This window comes from Epinephelus moara, chromosome 8 (genome assembly GCF_006386435.1).
Source record: "Epinephelus moara isolate mb chromosome 8, YSFRI_EMoa_1.0, whole genome shotgun sequence".
In the NCBI taxonomy this organism is placed as follows: domain Eukaryota; kingdom Metazoa; phylum Chordata; class Actinopteri; order Perciformes; family Serranidae; genus Epinephelus; species Epinephelus moara.
This window is the reverse complement of record NC_065513.1, coordinates 18,686,863-18,704,152: the sequence shown is the minus strand read 5'-3', so window position 1 is coordinate 18,704,152 and position 17,290 is coordinate 18,686,863.

The following is a 17,290-nucleotide window of genomic DNA, read 5'->3' as shown; positions in this document are numbered from 1 at the left end:
AGCTGATGGTTATGAGAATCACTTGTAAGAATGCACGCATGTGTATGTTTGTTGTCTGAATCTCTCTTTAAATGATAATACTGCAGAATACTATGGTAGACGTTATGATTTCTTGGTCAATATTTGTGTGTGTGTGTAATCCAGAGGGGTAATTTCTTCTTTTGCCTACAGTGCACTGCATGGCGTGAGCTGACTTCAGCGTGTCTGCCCAGCCCTCTGCTCCACACAAGGTCGCTCTGTGTGTGTTCGGCCTCGGAGAATGAGGGGAGGCCACGGCGCACAATCACCACTAAGCACATACCTTTCTGCCCCACAGCCCCACCAGCCCAGACACAAACCCAGGGGCTGTATGTTTATCAAGCGTCTCAGGGTAAGACTGCTGATTTAGGACCACTGCTCAGGTCCCGTTAACCATCGTTTTCATCGCGAAATCACTCTCAATGAAAAGGATTTCAAGCGCTGACTTTACATCAGCGCTCAGAATCTGATATGCTCAGTAAATACCAGCCGAGGCCTTAACCCAACCAGGGCTGCAGTAGATTAACGAGGGTTGACCGAACCGGTCCTCTGGAGCTCTATCCTGATGAGCTCTGTTGGTTTTATAAGAGGCCCCCTGTGACAGGATCTGATAAAACACAGCAGGAGGAGGGTTTGAAAGAGAGCTGGAGAGTACAAGAGAGAAAGATTGGGAGAGACAAGGACATAGAGAGATTGAGAGAGCGCGAGAGTGAGAGAGCGAGTACACACCTCAATCCAAAAACAATATTTTGACTGAAACCTTACCCTCTCCATCTGGCTCTTTTGAAGGGTGGATTATGACTGGTGCCATGGCTAACTCTTTATCCCACACTGTTCCTTCTGTAAGTCCACTCTGACATTTTTCCTAAAGGACAGTTGTACAGGAAATAAATGAGTCCTGTGACTACTATCGGCCATTCAGAACATAACTGAATACAGTGAGGAATTTTTATTGAATGTGAAAGAATACAGGTAATATACTGAACATTTTCTGTATAGAAATATAATACAAAAAATATTAAAAACATATATAATATGGTCCTTTCTGAACTTGTAAGAGGATTGTAGGCGGCAGCACAAGCTCTCCTTTCCTCCTCTCCTCCCGTACTGTGATTCATTGGCCTAAGGCACCATCTTTAAAGTGGCGGGCGGTCCAATTGAAACGTCAGCCCCATATCTGCAATTTAGGGGAAACGTCAAAGATATTAGCGAAAGAGTAAGAAAGGGCAAAAATAGGATGACTTCTTGATTAGCCACATCTCATAAGCTTTGGACCGAGCTCACAATATCAAAAAAAAATGAGCACTTGATTAATATTCACGCTTTAACTTTTAATCACTGACGTCGGATAAAGTGTGACCACATCATTCAATTAAATCTCAGTGCATTGACTCTCATTTTCTCCTCATATTGCTCTTTGAGTGTTTTCACCCCTGAGTAAACCTCCATGGCAGATGTTTTGACTTGAAAGCCAATAGGAACGGAGACAGTGATGAACTTGTGATGCAATGTGAACCCAACTAAACTACATACTGTACCACATTCAATAATGCCATATTAACTCAGTATATGATCCCGACTTCCTTTGAACGCATGCCAAGCGAGAAATTGCCTATTAGTGTATTTTTCAAAGTAATACTATATTTAGCATCAATGCATAAAGAGTTGATCCTTAGCTTGTTGAATTAGAGCATTGCATACTATGTATGTTTGTCATGTCAGTGCATTAAACCATGTAGCGAATCGTCGTTTAATGAATCATTCATTTTTTAATGTAAACACCTGCTGTAGGTGATTGAAATCAAAGTAAGATAACACAGCACTGAGGAATCGTTTAGCCCTATATTTACCTAATGGGCTGTACATTAGTGCACACGGGTACCATTAACGCTATATTGCAAACATTATCATGGTCTGCATAGTACTTTAGTGTCTCATGATTACTGGTGGTCCATATGGTAAACCAAATGAAGAACACTAAAATGTATGGAAAATGCAATTCTCTTAAATTAATCTGTGGTTTTGCATTTTGAACAGGATGGGGGAGACACATGTAATGAGAGATTATGGTTCTTTTCAGACACTGCTTCCATGAGCACAACAACCCATGTCTTCACATTTTGGCTTTGCTGCACCTTATGCGTCATTCAGCTTAACTTATGCCCTCTATACACTGTGTGATTTTAGCAATCTTATAAGACCATTGCATGACACGCTGTGAGACTTGGATCTAATAAACTTTGGTACGACAACACGTTTGATGTGTGCAGATTGTATGATGGCCATTTACAACTGAATCGCAGGTCACGACGTACGTCAATATGCAACGTCATCAGCATGCACTGCATCAGTGTACGCCATCCATCTGCACCACCATAGGTTGCTTGCTTACCTGGAAGTTGCAGTTCCTCCGCAATTTCCTTCCATGCAGCGTCTTTTTTCTTGCGGCCATGATAGCAGCTGGAGGAAACATCAAATAAACAAGGCTTCTGCTGCCACAGCTCCACCAAACTTTCCTCTCTCTGGGAGTTCCACAGACTTCTTTTTGTTTGTATTACCTCCATGGCAAGCGATCATTTGTTTGGGTTTAGTGCCAGTGTCGCGGTGACCAATGTGTCATTTCGTGCTGCATTTCTATTGGTTGATTAGTAGCGTAGGTCGTAGCAGCTGTCACACTGTGAGATACTCATCCTAAATTTCTGACACCGTCAGAATTTTATCTCAGATTATCTTTGGTCGCAAGACATTGACAACGGCCGTCCTTGAACCTGTCTCACAGTGCGACGTAAGACCACCGTTTTAGAGCCACGACCAAAGATATCGCCACGTTTCTCCCACGATGGCCGTCTTTCGTCTGGGACAGCCCAAAATCACACAGTGTATAACGGCCATTAGACCTGCTGTCCTCGTTCGTGGACACTTTTATGTGCCGTCTAGTGGTAATTCATGTAAAAACAAGACAGCAACCATCACTGCCAAATCAGCCTACAGCTGATTCAGAGACAAAAACTGACAAGGTGCAAAACCTGATCAAATTTTATGGTTGTATGTGTAGCATTTGCAGTTTGACATGGCATATGTATTTGACCAATTTTAACAATAGTAACAAGCTTAAATCCTGTTAATTGGGAAAGTACTCATTTGAGAAAACAGACTATTGAATTATTGCAACATTTCACACAGGCCAATTAAGTGTGACAGATAAACGGATGTTCCTAGCTTGGAGTATGGAGCGAGGAAAACTCATACAGGGTTACAAAAAAAAAAAAATCGCAAGGCTTTTAGATACATAGCATTGTTTGCAATTTGTTTTTTGCACAACAGCATTCAGGTACTGAAATAAACAGTTTAATACTCTTTCACACACTTGTAACTATTTGAAATAAACCCATTGTCCCCATATGAGGACGTAACTGTTTTTGCAAAACTACGTACTGACAATGCTTCGTTTTTTAAGCTCATTATCCCAAATAACTAGGAGAAATTATAAATGCATACTAAACAAAAGCATGGGTCTTAGAGTATCATAGGTTAGAATGAGGAGAAACTAAACCATTGGTGATGTCTTGGTGTGTGTGTATCACAACATTCCACTTAATTTATTGACATCCTCTAAGGTGAGGTAACTCATTTGCTTTCTTCATTCCTCCTCATTACACACCTCTTTCATGTTTTACAACTTGTTTTTTGTAAGTGTTAAATCACTTTGATGGCTCATTTTCAGTTTTTATTAAATGTGGATTCACATGGTAAATAAACAACTAATATCAGATTAATATATCACTTTCAACAGCTTAGGTTTTTATTGTTTCCTCCGACTATCTATTTTGGATATTTTGCTGCTTTTGTTTGCAAACCTCACAGCTCAAGTATCAGAGGTCTTGCTTCAACTTTGGTTTATATGTAGTCTGGTGTGGATGAGAAATTTCAGTTGACCCAAGGTCTCTTGAATCTTATTCAAACTTTGGATAAAATATTGAACTGCACCCCTGTCTGAAATTCTGAAATTTTGACTTGATATACTCGTTGATGTGAGCTGATTTTCAGAATTTTTTTTGCTGTTGTGTCCTGGGTAGGTTTGGTGTCATATACAGCGTGGCTCTAGGGTCCAGTGGGCTACCCATTAATACAAATGAAGGCATGGTAAGGTCTTCAGTAAGGCATGCCCTCTTAAAAATACAAGTTTGATTTCTTTGGATAATATTAGATAAATCCCATATTTTAGTAGTAATTTCCAGATGTAATTTCCAATTGTCCCATTGGAACATCTGACGGTTAGTAAGTCATAAAGAGATATGACAAAATTTCTATTCTTGTCTTGCACACACCTTGCAATATCCTTTGTAAATTTCAAGAAGCTATTGTCAATATCGTGCTTGCAGTGACATCTGGGTAAAACTATATGACAGCTGAGGTATATCCATACTTGGCTACACCCTTTCGGATTATGATGACAAAGGAGTGTTACCAACGCTTATGTTAAATGTATGACATGAGAGAGTACAGTGAAGCAGCCACAGCCTGCAGCTCACAGCAGACGAAAGCCTGAGGGAGTACAGTGCTTTGGTGCCCAGGGAAAACAAAGTCTCAGGCCAGAGGTTTAGGGTGTTGCCTGGCTCCTCTGTCAACTGCATTTAACATGACAGAACACAACTCTGACTCAGACCACATAGATAGAAAACTTCTGACTATGTCAGGGGAAAAAGTGATATGTCAGTCGTTTCATTGCGGCATATTCTGTATGACTGCCACGCATGCAATGGAGTGGAAGTCGTAACTTGGTTAAGAAATATGGAAAGGCTTTTTAAAAACCCATTGTTGTTTCTTTATGAACAGTAGAAAGGGGTAGGAATAATAATAAAAAAAAAACTTTATGTTGTGGTGAGTTATCTGCTAAAAAAAACTGTTCAATATTACTAAATTACTTCCCTCACATATCAATAAATTATGACTATAGACTTGCTATTGTTTTACATATAAGAAATCATTTATAAGGGGAAAAAAAACTATTTGAAGGGCATCATTAGATAGAATTTAGTGTTGAATACAACTTAATAAGGTGGGACATCCCTGTGTCAGGCCATGTCTTCCCTCCAACGTTGCATCTTCGCCTGATTTATATTTGTATTTCTGATTTATATTTCAGAGCACAGTGTGATATTTCTTAAATTAGCGTCTTCATTAAAAGGTGTCTTGTTTCTTCCATTAGATGCTGTCATGGTGGCAGTGCTGTAATCTGTCTGATGTAAATCCTCTCTGCTTTGTGGTGGCTCTGAGTAAGGAACTCCGCAGGGCTTATACGCATGCCCGCCAGCCATATCACACGCACATTCACACATCCTGCAAAGACGCACAGAGAAGTTTATGCGGAGCACACGAACCCATACACAGTGAGTACAAGCACACACACACACACATACATACATACATTGACACTGTATGCATAGGTTCACGGAAAGGAAAAAAAAGAGAGCGAGACTTGTCATCCACCTGTCAGGAGCAGTAATCATTTCAAAGTGTTTCTCTCTGTGGCCTGTGCTCCACGCCCTCCGTGTTGAACACTGGAGAATAATCATTTAAATGTCTCCCAATCAGCCCTTTTGCCATCTTCAATTACACCTTTCCACCCTTACATTTGTATAATTTTCTAATCTAGCCGAGGCGTGGGGCTGTCAAATGTGCCAGAGAAAGCAGCATAGCACCGCCAAAGACTGACAGATGGATCCACCAAGATGGTGAGGCATGTCTCTGGATCTTCCATATGCCCTGGCACTGCTGGTGGATTATGGTCACATCCGGCTGGATTTTCGCTATCATTATTGAAAGGACTTGTGGTTGTTTTCTGTCTGTTGACAACCATGTATTTCTTTATAAAACAAAAGCAAAGCAGATATACAAGCTTTTCTGGAGGTACAAGGCGACTCAGGATCAAAAACAGCATGTTATAAATTCAGACTAAAAGCGACAGAATAAAAAAGTCAAATTTCTTACTAGGTTTTACAGTAGTTTAGCACTATACAAGTTGACTAGTTATTCCGACCTAAGTACAACAGAGTGATTACTTGTGCTCGCAGTAGCTCTGATTCTACTCAGTATTGATTTTCTGCCATTTCACAAGTCCAGAACTCACTGCCTTTGTGAGGAGCCACTGAGGGGTAAAAGCATTTTGAAAGGGCAGCTCTTGGCTGAGCTCAGGTTCTGGTAGTGCTGTTCTGAGTGGATGGATGTGGAGTGCCAGTATAACCCAGAGTCATCACCCATTACAGTGTTTTAGGTTAAAGTGCCCAACTGCCCACCACTCTCCGAACTGAAAAAAGCACCTAAAAGGACAGTGAATGGTGCATTGGACCCCTTGCTTTCTTTCTTTTTCCTCTTTTATTTCTGGAGCTGACTTAATTGGAAAAACTGCATGGCTAGATACTTTATAGTCACATTTGCTCTCTTTCTCATTTTTATAGTATTTCAATGTAACACTCCTTGCACATATATATATATATATATATATATATATATATACATATGTATATGTATATAGACTATAAACATAGACTATATGCCATAGACTCCTTTCCTATTTACAGTAGACCAGAGCTGTGTACATGGCTATGGCTACACGAGTATGGCTTTCTGTTTTTGTTTTTGTTTTTCCTGTAGTGTCACGTTTGAAACTAGCGGCAACCTCTAGAGTTGCAAAATGATGAAGCCAACATGGAAGTGCCAAAAACTGCAGTTCCTTGAATGGCCACTTGAGGCTGGCTCCAAAGACACCCATGGTAAAATGGCCAAATTTACAGCAGAAATAAACTTGTTCACTGCCTGATAAATAAAAACTGTTTTTGTCTCTATAGCTAATTTCCCTCTTTGTGACAACTCAGCTGTTTACATTTCTTTTAGGCTTAAAGTCACACATGATTAAGGGCAGGCCACTTTGACTGACAGCATCCACCCCTTGCTCCTCCATATACTAACCTCTGGCTCCAAACAATCACGACAGCAGTGATAGAAACTCCAGGCTTCAAAACGGGAGTCCATAAACCAATCAACAGTACATTATTTTTACAGTCTATGGTTTGATGTAACAGACAGGCCGGAAAACAGGTTAGTAAACAGTAGAAAGCAGCATGGAGGCCAGTGAAAATGTTACGGTGGTTTCTTCTTTTTTATATCCCCTACTTACACAGTTTCTTTCTAAAACTGGTGCCGACTAGATTTTGAACAATATTTGAGTGCTGCTTGGACAGAGATGGACAAGATTTTGTGATGGCGTGTCATTTTATTGCGGCAGAAAAAGGGCTAAAATTAGCACATCCACCAGGGTGTCATATTTCCATCAGTGCAAATTGGAGGTAAATGAAGCTGGAGCTGATAAATACGTGTGACTATTGCAGAGTCATTGGTAGATTGTAATCTTTCTCATTTAAGACAAAAGGCAGATGTTAGTGGGTGTTTGTAGTTTTTTTGTTAATTGGGAAAGGGGCTATACAGCCAATAGGTAGAACGCAAAAGTATCTCATGATTGTGTCTACAGTCGTTACATGGAAAAAAGTTAGACTTTCAGAAGCATCATTAGGAGGAATGAAAATGTAATCAGTGTGATTGCCAGGCAATGACAATGTACATAAATAACATAAATAAACGCTTCTCCGATGACAGAAATAAGAGATCAGTGGTAATCACTGCCACAGTGATGTTCAAAGATTGGTCAAACACACACACACACACACACACACACACACACACACACACACACACACACATACACACAGACATACACCCACACACAGACTGATTAGTTAATGCAGATTAATTATGAACAAATGTGATGCTTCAGTTCTCCTGGCAAACTAAACAGCTTTGGCGTGTGATTTCTGACTCCTTAGAGTAGATTTAAGGGATCTGTTAAAATGGAACATGTGCCCTTGGTTTTGACTCAAATACCTGATTCAATCCATCAGCTCTCAGAGTGAGCCGGAGCCAAGGCCAGCACATCAAGTCACATTCATCTGCTCTAAAAGTGCGGATAGAGAAACATACAAAAGGTTTCATTCCAGTAGAAAAATGCAGCACTTTTTATAAAACACATATCTATAGTTTAATATGCATATATGCTATTTAGGGATGCACAATAATACTGACACGTCATCAGTATCAGCTGATATTGGCTTTAAAATGAAATATTGGAATCGGCCAACATGCTTATTTCTGCTGATACGACAAACCAGTATTTTTTTATTCAATTTTTTTTTCATTGACAAAATGAACATGTACCAAACATCAGGTAAATTATACAGCACAGGTAACAAAACAACACATCTGATAGATACACAATATGAAGAGAATGAATGACAAAAATGAAAACAGACAGATAAAGACAACCCTTTCACAGTCGGCTTGTACAGCGTTAATTACCACCAGAGCAATTAAGCCGAAAAGATAACTCTGGCATACTTGTAAATGACGGTGAAAGGCCCATTAACCAAAGATAACATGTCTTAAGTGCTTATGATTTGGTTACTAACTTCCCAAGGAAAAAGACTGACAATATGGTACGAAATGCTGATACCCCTGTGTGAAGATAATATTCACGATCACCCAAGACACCCAAATCAGTCTGTAATGTCAGTGTATGAACAAGCTGTTATGAGTAAAAGGTAATGAACAGTAAAACAGTTGGGCCCACAAATAGTAAGTCTGTGAAAGTCTATGTCATATGTATGTTGTAGCTCAGAGGAAAGAATCCGTGCGCCGAGAGTTACGTAATTTACGGCACTGCAACACCCTGACCACAGTAAATCCAGAGGTCCCTACCTAACAACATCATTCATAGAAAAAAGTTTTAAATCCAAAGGCCAATGCCAAACAAAAACACTACAATGTCTATGGATGAGTCCTGCAGTGCTGTGTTGTTGTCTTCTGACATAGCGTTATCCTCTCTTGATCCACCAACTGAAGTAAACTCAATTGCTAAGCTAGCTAAAAGTTAGCAAGGTATAGTCCACCCTAGTTTAACGATGCTAAAGTAGCTAGCTTGATGCTAGCAGGCTAAACCGTCCACACAGTTCTTCCGATACACCACTTTGTGGAAGCAGTTTTTTAAGGTCACTGAACAAAAGCCCAACACTCCGTATGCTCCCGTGCTTACAGTCAGTTCTTGTCGGCTCACTATTTAGTACTTTTTCCTTTGCCACATGCTACCATTACTCCAAGGTTGCCAGGTCTGACCCTTTTTTTCTTTGCTCTCGTCACAGGCTGACAGCTTAACAAGCAAACTACCATGCATTAAACTTGAGCTCTACTTAGTAAACTCTATTTTACAAATGTCTTCACCTCCACAAGGTAAAACAACACTTTTAGAAAACAAGAGGTTGTAAATTACTATTTTCCTGAGGGCTTTTCAAATTCTAAAGGAAATTATCTTTATAAAAGCATATAAATCAGACAATGAAATATTAGTATTACACGAAGCAAACACAATAAGCTACATGGTCTTAAACCAAGGTAGGCCTACATAAATGAAAAAAATAAAGATAAACTGGAGTACACTGGAGTACACTCAACTACACTACGACTCAATAAGAAACAACGCTCAATACAACTCAGTTTTAGCTTATTCAAGCAGTCTCAGCTCCACTTTAAGTGTCTGCCTTGGTCTCAAAGTTCAACCCTGTCTCAAAGAAATGACATTTGTATGTTACAAAACAGAATTCTTAATTACAGTGTTGCGGTAGCGTAAAATGCTGCTGGATTATGTTCAGAAATTTCTTTTAGTTTACTAAAAACACGGTAGATGATTGGGGAGGATGGTAGGGGTATAAAGTGCAGGACCTTGACACCAGAAGCTTGTGTTCGCGCACAGACTCCTGTCTCATGTTCAGCTAAAAAAGTACTTTGGTTAAGGTTAGGGAAAGATGATTAAATGCCGTTAAAATTCACATTGTAAAAAGACTGCCTATTTTGGTGAAAAACAACTGACTGTTGTTTACGAACATTTTACTGATATGTTCGATGTCAATGTTCTTGCCAGATACGTTAATAAGCAACAATTCTTCATTATGTTAATCGAAAATGTACTTTGCTTGGCATTATGTTTGCCTTAGAAATGTATTTGCTGTTTTAAATTACTTATATAAAAATGTCATCTCCAGGAGACAGGGCTGCAAAGTTTTGATCGCAGGCTCTTGTATAAGAATAAACAAACAGTATGTTGGCTATAACTGATCACACCCTTATTACTAAATTAACTAAATCAATATTGCTCACTGCCTATCTTTCATACATGCAAGAAAAAAAGAAGGATACAAACATGTCATGTTCTATCCTCATGTGTCAAAACATATACCAGATATGAAACCTGATAAATTAATCATACAACACCTTGATGATAAGCCATTAGCAAAATCTGAACTAAGTTAAACACCTTATGAAAACACGTAAAGCTGTCATCTGCATTCCCCTGTCATGTCAAACAGGTCAAAATAAATTAATTGTGTGTGAATGCATTTTTAGAACTTGCAATTCTATCACTTGTGCAATTACAAAGTGTCATTTTTTTGGATACTCCTCATCTGGTTAATTTGCCCTCGGCAGTAAACATCAGAGAGCCACTGTAGCTACAGCGATGGACAACTTAAACTTAATATCTGCCTCTTGTAAACATGTTTATTTTTTCTCTTTTATTCAGCGGGGTCTGTGTACCCTTCTGAAAGTGGAGGACATCCACTGATATTCTTTCGTCTTTCATTTTCTTCCTCTGAACTCCATTTCCTTCAGCGTTTGATTAGATTCCAAGGAGCACGTTTGGCTGCAGCTTTACAACACAGATGTGACAATTTAATAAGGCAAACGCGTGGTCTCCTCATCAGAAAACAGTCCCTCTTTTGTAACCATCTGTTTAGAGCAGTTTAAACCAATGCTCCATGTTATATTTAGTGTCATTTCTCATTTCTCACAGGCAGTTTCATATTGCTGAGTGACGAGAAGGATTTGGCCAAGATCTGTGTTTTGGTTGAAAAGTAAACAAAACTGAGGGTATCTTTACCTTTGGCTCGATATAAAAGGTAAAACAGGAATGAATGAATGGAAAAAAAGTAATTTGTTAACGTAACACATTTTCAACAGTTTTATAAAATGCATCTATGGCTTACAAAAGAGAGACGGAGAGAGACAAACACTGCCTAGGGCTACTTTGCACAAAGCCCAGGACTTCATTGATCTCATCCTCATCAACACTTTTTCTCACAGTGGTACTGTCCTCACATCGCGTACACATGCTGGCTTGGGTTATCGGATAAATAATGCTTCCTGTCATAAGCCTTGCAGGTTGAACAGCTGTCTGTTTGAGGACAAGTGTAGCTGTTCAGATTTTTCCCAACTGGACTTCTGACAGACACTTAAACAAACAGAAATGCAACACCTCTGCATCAGATTCCTCACCACGGCTGAAGGAAGGAGTGAGAGATGGATTGTAAGACAGGGGAAAACTGACATAGTGTGGGCTATATATATATCAATATATATATATATATCTATATATATATACTAATATAAGATAATGTTGTTACCTGTCTATTCAGAAAACATACCGAATCAGTGCAGTGATGAACATTTTGTTCTCACACTGTTCAAAACACCCTCTGACTGGCTATGAATAAGAGTCATCTGTCAACACTATTTTCAGACTCACTCTCCTGCGAGTATCAAAACTAAACCGGGCTTTCCTCTAAGAAACCAGGAGAGAAAGTCGACACAAATCACACAATATAATCTTTATGTTTAAAGACAGCTGTTCTAAATCCTTAATTGAAAGTAGGAACCAAATGAACCATGAACATGAGCACACAGAAATGTGAAGTAATCCAGTGGAGCTGTTTTATGTGTTAAGGCGTAGCGAGGCACTTTTATGCTTTTCCAATAATGTAAAATGACACTAAAACAGCAAAACCAATGTTTAACACTGACATGTGGAGGCAGAATATTGTTCCTTACATGAATTTTGCATTGCAGGGTAGTCATAGTGACTCATCAAGCAACTCGGTCTCCTGCTGTTTAGCACAAAACCTGTCAAGTAGTGTGTTTTTTTAATCCATATATTCTTAAATCTAAATTACACTTCTGCTGCTGTGCACCTATGCACTCTGTGCGGGCTGGTGCAGGCACCTTGTGTGTGCGCCAGGCAGATAAATATATATATATATATATATATATATATATATATTGCAGCAAATTGCGCATAGCATGTGATTTCACACATGCTTACATATAACATGCTACATACTAAAGCTCCATAACTGCCCTCCCTTTCCATTTGCTTGAAAGGAAGAAGTCAGGAGAGCATTACATAAAAGGCCACCCCCCATACTTCTGCTTCCATTTTTGGGTACACTCTGCAACGTTGAACTCCAGCTCTTCAGTGGTCTCCTTAAATACATTGTGAATTGAAATTAAGTATTTTTATAATCTGTCAAAGAGGGGTCATACTAACTTTCTAAATGACTAATAGGACAGGATAGATTGATTGTCAGTGACTTTCAAAACGATTTATATGACCAACCCCCAAACAGCATGTACTACCATTCTGACGGTCGCAGTTTTCCTTAACGTCATGAAACAAACGTAGTTCAGCTCAAAAACTACCTACTTAGGTGCTGGAAAAACAACACGGTTTGGCATTAAATAAGCACTTTTGCCACTAACGTAACGTGATGTATATCACATACAACATGTCACATATGTCACTAGCATGGCATGCTACACATAACTGCATACTAGACTATGTTGTTAATTAAACTCAAGGACTTGAGTGAAAGTCCTGTGTTTGTTTGACCCATCCACCACACCTACCGCCCACCCTATAGGGGCTTCTTTGATATATTTGCAACATTGTATGGATTTTATCACTTTTTATGCTATGTCACATCATTACCTTCTCTGCTCCTGTAATCATTACTAAGGCCACTAGAGGTCGTATGGGTCATAATAAGCTGCTTGCATAGTCGACCTGTGTGGTTGTTTTTTTGGGTGACAGTAGGCTGGATCACACAAGTGACAATATCTTTTAACTTGCTCTGCGAGCCGTTCAGTCTTTGCTTGTTGTTATTGTTGGATGTGAGGTACTTTTTCGGAAATCCCACCTCTCAGCTCAGATGTCCAATCAAAATTTTGTAGATTTTGTAGAAAATTTTGTAAAATTTTTGTAAATTTTGTAGTCAAATACCGCCATTCTGTCAGTGGACATCGGCGTCAAACACCGATGCGCAGAAGCACCCTTGTTGGCAGAATGATACACACCAGCAACTACTAAGAGCGAGAAAGTCCGTACAGAAGAGGTCAGGGAGAGGGGAGGTGGATGGGTCAAACAAACTCTGGACTTTCACCCAGGAGCCCACTGATCATTCCCCATATGAAACCAAAAGTCAATGGCATTATTCTAATAACAACGTAGTGTGCTACTATGTGTAGCATGCAATGCTGGTGACATGCGTCATGTGGCAAACGCCCTTATTCTTAGTCAAACCGTTATGTTTTCCTCTCGACCTAACCATGTGCTTTTGTTGCCTAAAGCCTAAAGGAAATAGATCGAAAAACAACATGTTTTACCTTCATTGTAAGTTTATTTTGAAAAAGACTGTATACATGTAAGAGCAGAAAAGGTGCATTTCCTATGAAAACAGAAGTGTATTTTGAAAAGACATATTGAATGTAGCAAGTGTAAATTGACAGGCTGTCTTTGAACATCCAAAACTGACACAGAGGAGTACCTTACGCATCATATTTTGACAGGTAGGTCCACTGACAAAGCAGAGTTGGGATGAAAACATGTTGGCGAGCTCCACAAACCATCTATGTGGCTCTGCAGAAATTCTGCTTTAAGTTTAACATGCAATTCAACTCAGTAGCAAAACAATGTTCTATTTCCCATCCAGTGAAAAGGTTTAATGATTCAGTAATGTGTCCAGAGATTTTAAACATAGTTTTTGTCTTGTAGCAATCACTTGCTCTCTCTCTTCACTTTTAATTTTAAAAAAGTCAAATTTAGTTTAGTTTGTGCGAATAGTTAAAATGGTGGGTTTGCATTGCAACCATAAGAAAGTGTGGCGTTTAACTGGCTAACAGAACTTTTGATTTTGGATTCTGGTTCACCATCACCAAACACACCGTTCAATCCCAATCAATACCATGTAACTATATTTGCATTGTAGATTTTCATTTTGCCTTTATAGAGTGTCGCCAGATTTATTTTGATAAACACTTGAGATGGCTGCTCCTTCAATGCCTTACAAGCTCCTTCATGCACATACCCCTGCAAAATGGGGTGGAGGCGGAAGTGGGCATAGTTAGATGTGACACTAACTGTCCTGCTCCTCTTCCACCTCAATTCTGTTCCACTAACTGTTCTTACTCAGTGCAACTTCTTCTTTCTCTCTTTCTTTCTGAAGAGCTTAAACATGCAACATATATTACCAGAGTACATTACTGTCTATATTCTTAGATCAATTGGAATTATGTATAACTCTGTTGTACTAGGATTCAGGGTATATAAAAATAAATATTCTTTAATCACTGTTAAAATGCATTGTATCTACTAATCCAAGGATTGTAGCTTATTAAAATGTTTCATTAAACTGTTTAGGAGATCAAATGTTACAGTTTATGGTTTCATAACAGACACCTGTCAAACACCATGCAACCAAATACAATAGCTCTGCCACAAACACTATCTTGATGTTGTGACACTGGGTTAGAGAGGTGTTAATAAAAGTTATATTTACATCTCTAATCATAGTCGTAGCACACAGTATATATATTAGAAACAAGATTACAAGAAAAAAGTTAGGATTTTATGAAACAACAGACTCAATAACATTTTTCACGTAACAATTACTTCACAACATGTACAATATTATGGAATACAGGGAAGAAAGAAGGGAGGTGCTGTTTGCAACCTGCACCTACTGGTATTGATGTACCGGCCCTTCCTTGGCTCACACATTAAAAGAGAGAAGCGATCACAAAAGGAGCTAGACTGTGCTACTGTGTACACAGTTTCTCTATATGTTGGCTGTTGGAGCGTAGACACACATCAGGGATTATTGAGTGAACTCAGTGCTGACTGAAAAATAGAGAATGCCTGTATATGCCTTGCATGAATACCATGGGATTGTTAGATTACAGTGTGATTATATATATTTTAATATCTTGAAAACTTATTGGATAATGCTTAAAAAATACACATGGAGATGCATTTCTTTGTAAGATTATAAAACTCTAGTTTTAGTGTATTTTGATGCTAAATGTGCTCATTAAATGTTTACCATGGAGCACATACAAAGAGCTCCACATGCACAGACTTCATATTGCTTGTATAACAGCAATATCACAAAACAAAACATGCAGGAAAAACAAGCGCACAAATAAATTACCATTCTGCACGGATTCAAAAAGCTGAAAGAGCAAAAGACGGGGCGGAAATCATCTGCTGGTAATTGTCTCAGCAAAACTTCCTTCTCCAGCTGAAAAGCAAGGGCCTGGACCTTGGACGCTGCAGCTGATAAGGCTTTGTGTGGAGTTAGTTATTTTTTGGGGGAGTAGTGCAACCCGACTAAGAGACTTTATTGATTCAAATTAATTAATCCACTTATAGAGGAAGGGGATTCTGTAGCTCTGGAGCGACTTAAATAGTCCACACAAATTAAACTGTAAATTTGTTGCCTTTAATGATATTCCCAAGTAATTGAATTGCAGGAATGCTTCAAAATATGTGGCATTAGCATGCAAAAACCATGTGTTTTAGCAATGGATAACCCAAATAAATTTGATATTAATTAATTTTTGATACGGTTCAAGCCTATTTAGTGTGATTGTAATTACCATCTCGGTGGTAAAGTAAAAGCATGTGGGTTTAGTGAGGAAGAGCAGATAAAGCTAATACAAATTCATGTTTCAGATGTGAGCAAATAATATAGAGGAAAATGTATGTGAAAAGAGGGTTACTTGTGCATTTATCACTGGAGTACATAATTTCAATTTATATAATAATCATTATTAATGCAACATAACAAGATGTGTGTTGTTTAATAATTTCACTGCTGTGCACTGAAACTGCAAATCAGTATCTGAGGCGGTGTTAAGTATTTTCTTAACTTTTTCTTATATATATATTCTGACTTTGGTCTGGCAGTAAAGTTGTAGGTGTCCCATATTGCTCCAGTTCCTCTTTTTCCACCTCTAATACTTTGTGACAGCCGTACCACAGCATCCTTGGCTAATCCCAACAGGAAAAGCATAGATTAGACATTTTGTACCTGCACAGATGATTTTACATGCACTCCATGACAACTGCCACTACCTGTGCCAAAAAAAGAAAAAGTGAAAAAGACAGGCACGGTAGAAAAATAAGTACGACATAATTATCCCTTTCTAATTTACTGAGTGAACTTGGTGGGATAATTGATGCAGCGTTGTTCCTCGCACATCTGTTTTCCGTGACACATGCCACAATGTGTATATGCATCTTTGTGCACGTGTGTGCGGCGGTTTGGCATGCTCCTGGCTTGAGACAGGTGAGACTGCTTTCACACCTTTGCTGTAGATGTTCTTTGTCTCACACAGGAACACACACACACACACACACACACACACACACACACACACACACACACACACAGAGCAGTGGCACACACACTTTATTTGAAAAAAATATCATATCACCCCCATTGTGTTTGAATACACTGTGCATTGTATATATTGTGAAATTCACTATATACTTCTCAGTAACTTAGACCTAAGTTTATACTCTGAATACAGCCCTTATTCCTACATATGACATACTTCTGTTTTTTCGCAGCCCGTCACTCATATAACACAGATTAAGCCATTATGTTAAAATCATATTGATTGCAAATAAGTATGTATTATTAACAATATGAAAGAACAGCAAAAAAAATTGCCATTTACAAAATTTTATAGTTGTTTTTTTTTGGAAACTCATCTCAGAGTAGGCTACAACAGCTTAAGGGCAAGGTTTCCCAGGAAAGTGCTTGAAATCTGGCTTTCCCAAGTTAAGAATTTAGCCAGTTAAACTACTTGTGTGTTTATAGCAGCAAGGTTGAGTTAGCTGAAGTTATGAGGTTCCGCTATGTGGACGGTCTCTTGACCACTGTCACATTCAGAGCTCACACCGTCTGAGCTATAGCTTCATCTTACCTCTTACCTTCCAGTATCAAAGCAACTGCCATTTTGCACTAAACCTGACAATCAGAGGCTGGACCGTCAT